Below are 6000 nucleotides of genomic sequence, written 5' to 3' on the forward strand. Positions count from 1 at the left end.
CAAGACCCGTCCTTGGATAGATCATCACCCGTAGCTGTTCCAGGGGTGAGCAAGGGGAGGGGGATATCTGCACTCTGTAAACATTTGCATTTAACTGACCCGTGGCGCTCTCTCCACCCTACTACAAAAGACTATACCCATTAGTCAAAGGCCCACCAATCTTGGTCTAGAATCGACTATATCCTCATATCACAATCTTGGTTCTTTAAAGTCCAGCAGGCAGTTATTGGTCCTATGGAAATTTCAGACCATAGTATGATATGGGTAGAACTTGACTTAAGGGGGGGAGGGAGAACAACTAACCACTGGAGATTCCCTGCTTATCTCTACAGAGACAAACAACTTTTAGACCACCTATTGGAAAAATGGAAACTGTATGAGGACACGAATTATTCTTCATGTGACTCACCTATATTATTCTGGGAAGCATCCAAAGCGGTTATGAGAGGGGAAGTAATAGCGTTTCAAAGTGCTAGGAAAAAACGATTAGCGGCGGGCATTTTGCGCCTAGAAGCAGACTATAGGAAAGCAAAGAGGAAATATATAACACACCCCACTCCAGATAACAGGGATTCCATGTCAGCAACCCTGGTAGCACTCAACTCTCTTATTCATGAGCAAGCCACGAAGCAATTAATGGCTCGACGGCTGAACTTCCAACGCTTTGGGAATAAATCAGGAAAACTACTAGCTAGAGTGGCTAAAACACAAACCTCCCAAAGATTTATCCCAGTGATAACGAATTCCAAGGGGGACAAGCTAACTAAATTACAAGACATAGTTAACACATTCCAGGAATACTTTAAGGAAACGTATAGCGCCAAAGATAGGGTTTGGGGTCCCCTGACCCGAGACTACCTAGAAGATGCAAAAATGCCCCAATTAACAGAAATAGCCCGCCAAGCACTGCTAGCCCCACTTGAAGCACAAGAGGTTTTAAAAGTATTAAAGACCCTACAACCAGGCTCAGCCCCAGGTCTCGATGGTTTCTCTAATGAGTACTATAGGATGCTGGCCCCTCAATTGTGTGGAGCCTTGGTAGATTACTTTGAGGCAGTAGTGACTAGGGGATCCTTTTCATCAAGGGAATGAGGCCTTAATAACATTAATCCCCAAGCCGGGTAAACCAAAAGATCAAGTGGAATCCTATAGACCCATTTCCCTCATCAATGTAGATGTTAAGATCTTATCCAGAGTGCTAGCAAACAGACTGACGGCTCACATTCCATACCTAGTAGGAGAACACCAAGTGGGATTTGTCAAAGGCCGACAGGCGGTAAGACAAGTTCGGAAAGCACTACTCACAGTGGCTTATGGACAAGTTACGGGTGACCCCTTATTACTAGTTAGCCTAGACGCGGCTAAAGCTTTTGATAAAGTTAATGGAGAATACCTGTTTCAAGTACTCGAGTATATTGGGCTGAGTGGCTGGTTTCTGAAAGCAATTCAGACACTCTATAATAACACCACTGCACAAATACTGATTAATGGTACTAGATCTATGCCCTTCCGGGTAGAACGGGGCACAAGGCAGGGATGTCCATTATCCCCCATACTGTTCCTTCTCTATCTGGAGCCACTTCTACGAACGATTCTGCTAGACCAAGACATACGGGGAGTAACACTTCATGGGCAATTGATAAAAGTGCTAGCTTTTGCAGACAATATGTTTCTTACACTTACACAACCGAAAACCTCAGTTTCACGATTACTTGAAGTCATAGATGAATTTGGGTTCTATTCAGGTTTACAATTAAACCTACATAAATCATTAGCCCTCCCGATTCAGGAGGAGGTGAAGGAGGGGTGGGAAGACTCATTCCCCTTTCAGTATTTGGGGGTCTTCATTCCAAAAGATTTAGCGAACTTGTATAAAGAGAACATAGGCCCATTGAAAAATAGAACAAAGGAAATACTACATGGTTGACAGGGTTTGCCCTTATCCCTGAAAGGGAGAATCGCAATGTATAATATGTTCATCTTCCCGAGGTGGACGTACACCTTCCAGATGATCCCTGCCATACTGGGATATAAAGAGGAGAGGTGGCTCAATAAAACCCTCACTGCAGTGGCGTAGCCAAGGGTGGGCTTGGGTGGGCCCAGGCCCACCCACATTGGGTTCAGGCCCATCCAGTAGCAGCATACCTATGATGTGGCTGGCAGGGATCCCCAAGCCCCACCAGCCAAAAACTCCCAACAAGTGTCCCTCCTGCAATACCTTGTAAGTAGCAGATCTTCGCCTGTAGTGAGCAGTGACATACATACTGCTCGCACCGGCCCCACAGCCTTCCCTCTGATGTATTTCTGCCTAGGCGCAAACAGGAAGCTGCATCAGAGGGAAGGGTGTGGGGCTAACATGAGCAGTGTGTATTAGTTGCTGCTCGCTGCTGGTGAAAATCTGCTATTTAAAAGGTATACAGGAGAGGGGGGATGTTTGAGAGACCATATGGCATGCAGGCGAGAGGAGAGACCAAATCACCTGTGGGACGGGGCGAGGTTCTTCTGCCCACCCATCTTGGGCCCAGGCCCACCCAAAATTGGGTGTCTGGCTATGCCCCTGCCTCACTGTATTCTTGTGGCAGGGTAAACGGGCACGCACAGGTTTGAAAAATCTTATGAAGCCCTGTTCGGGAGGGGGATTAGGACTGCTCGATTTAAAACTTATAACGATAGCATGTGGCCTGCGGCACCTATCAGATTGGTTTCGAGCAAAAGAGTTCTTCTCTTGCACAAGTGTGGAAACCACATTGATAGCCCCAATGGACTTTGCTTATTGGCTCCATGCTCCAGCAAGGGAACTCCTACCACTGGGACAGTACGGGTACATTTTAAATCCCCTGCGTAAAACATGGAAATGGCTGGGCAGGATGTACAAATGGAATAAAGCAGTAACTCCACTGCTCCCTATTAAAGGTAATTTAGCATTCCCAGAGGGGGGAGGATCCGCTTTGTTTAAAAAATGGGAGATTTGTGGCATTAAATATTTGTTTCAGGTGGTGTCTGAGATGGGGAATATTAAACCCTTTAGAGTCCTGTGTGAAGAATTTGGACTGGGACAGAAAGACTACTTTCAATATCTACAGCTTAAACACTATGTTAGGTCATTACCTGCAACAGACCTTACACAGCAAATATGGGACTCCATGAATGATCTACTAGGCCTAGAGGCCCAATTAAAAGTACCACTCCGTTATTTCCATCGCCACCTTCGAGACCTGCAGGGGACTTCAGATTACACAAGTGTATCACAACAGTGGCACCAAGAACTGAGATGGAAACCCAGTTCTGAGCAAATAAAACTGTGTCTGACAGGTGTATACCAGACGACAGAGAACGTGGCATGGCAGGAAATGCAATACAAATTTATTTTACGGCTCTATATTTCACCACATAGGGCTTTTAAAGCGACCATCAGAGCTACAGATGACTGCCCAAAGTGCGGACATGTGGGAGCCTCCTTGGGACATATGTTTTGGTTCTGCACAATGGTATTTCAATTCTGGATAACGCTGGGACACCATGTGTCTCAGATGTGGAAAGTACAATGGCACCCATCACCAGGCCAACTCTTTGAGGTTTACAACATCCGAGGAAAGTCACCCGAGGGACTAAAAGCTTTTTTGAAAAGGGCGACCTTGATGGGCAAACGAACAATCACACAATTATGGTTACAACCAGAGCCACCTGGAGTCCCGCAATGGAGAGGAGCTATGATGCAATGTTGCATGCTGGAAAAGAAAAGAGTGGGAGACTTGGCTTCAAAAAGGGGAGACCAATTTTGTAAAACATGGTCCCCGTTTTGGGACACCCTCACATCAGTTGGGAGAAGCAGGATTTTGAACTGTTAATAGGTCCAGTAGGGGAGGGTAGAGGGGGGAAGGATAAGGGGGGGAATGGGAATAAAAAGGAAAATGCATATGCTCACTGTATGATATTTAACATGAAGAGTTTACTATGTATGTTTATAAGTTGACCGCTGTAATGGGGTCCCCTTTCTTCTGTGTCACCAATAAAATTGTTATAATTGAAACATTGGGAAAGACTAGACACCATGAAGTAAGAAGATTAATGTGATGATGCTAACGGGGGGGGGGGGGGGGGGGGGGGGGGAGAAAAAGGGTGTTAGAAAATATTGATGATGCAGTTACAATGTATACATGCAACTGTGACCTGTTCTTATGTTTACGAAGTGTTTGAATATATGGATTATGTTCACAATGTTTATTATCATCAATAAAAACCGTTGAAATTTAAAAAAAAAAAAAACTAGCTTAAAAAAATAAGTGTCCAAAAATAATATGTGGAATCCAAAAACAAGAGGTGACAAGGATCCGTACCAGAGGCGTATCTGGCCTCCGGCGGTAGGGGGGGCCAGAGCCAGAGGGAGGGGGCACATTTTTGTTCCCCCCCCGCCGCTGCCGCCGCCGACCCCCCCCCCCCCCCCCCCGCTGCACGACGTCAGACTCTGAACTGGATTCAGCCGCTCAACTCCAGCACGTCGGCCACGGCAGACGAAGAACTTGAAAGACGTCACCTCGGGTTGGCTGGCGGGGGTTGGGGACCCCCACCAGCTGAAGAAATATTTTTAAAGGCGCAGGAGGAAGCGGATCTCGGTGCAAAAGTAAGAAACGGCAGCGGGGAGGGCTGGCGGCGGGAGGGGGCCAGGGCAAAATCTGCGGGAGCCCAGGCCCCTGTGGCCCCACGCAGATACGCCCCTGATCCGTACAATAATGAACCAAAGAACAGAATGGATCACAGATGAAGGTTACACAGCAATATCTTTTATTAATAGATAACCTAACATGGTCATGTTTTGCCCAAAGACTGTGTCATGGGTAATGCTAGGGGTTTATAAAAAAATAATTTCCTCTTTTAGCCAAATAGATTTCCACAAGCAAAACAGCAGAACTCCTTCAGACTAGTGGCATCTATCCAGCTTATAATCAAAAGAGAAAAACGCCTATATTGTGACCCAAATCGGGAGATGGGCGTCTTTCTCCCATGGGCGCCCAAATCGGTATAATCGAAAGCCGATTTTGGGCGTTTCCAACTGCAATCTGTCACGGAAACGGGTAAAGTTGATGGGGGCATGTTGGAGGCGTGGTGAAGGCGGAACTGGGGCATGTTTATTGGCTGAGGAGAGATGGGCGTCTTTAGCTGATAATCGAAAAAAAAAGGCGTTTTTACCACAATTTTGGTTCACTTTTTTTGGACCCTTTTTTTTCACGAACAGGTCCCAAAAAAGTGCCCCAACTGACCAGATGACCACTGGAGGGAATCGGGGGTGACCTCCCTGGATTCCCCCAGTGGTCACTAACCCCCTCCCACCAAAAAAAAAACACTTTACAAACTTTTTTTCCCAGCCTGTATGCCAGCCTCAAATGCCGTACTCACCTCCATGACAGCAGAATGTGTTCTATCCTGTGACAGCCTTTCCCTGGTTCTGATGTGGCTCTCGAGTGAGTGTGACACCTTTTCTGTTATGCGTACTGCAGTGTCACATCAGCAATGCATTGTGGTGGGTGTAGGGTATTAGGCTCCGTGATTCCACTAGCTTGTGGCAAATGCTCACGATGTTGGTAGTTGGTAGGCTCTACTCCCATGGTGCTTTTCCCCCCTGCTTACTGGGTCAGAGTGTGCCCTGTTTTGTTTCCGGTAGTCCATGAGGTAGCGGCCATTTTTGTAAGCCAGTTTTAGATCCCTTTCACATGTTAGCCATGTTACAGAACTTAGTTCTTCTCTTGAATGTGGCTGAAAGAGGGCATTGTACAGCATTCTGCCAGCTCTGACCTACTGCTAATCTCAGTACCAGGGAGACTCGTTGCCAGTGGGGCACAACCTCTGATCTGCAGTTAACTGTGAGTAAGCGTGCTTATTCCAATAAAGGACATTTTCGGAGAGATTAGTCTTCAGGTGTCAACTGGTGTGCCAATGTTATATAGCAGCAACCAGTCCTAGAGGCCTGCGTGTATGCAGGTCCCTGGAGCACTTTTAGTGGGT

Source organism: Microcaecilia unicolor, chromosome 11 (assembly GCF_901765095.1).
Source record: "Microcaecilia unicolor chromosome 11, aMicUni1.1, whole genome shotgun sequence".
Classification (NCBI taxonomy): Eukaryota; Metazoa; Chordata; class Amphibia; order Gymnophiona; family Siphonopidae; genus Microcaecilia; species Microcaecilia unicolor.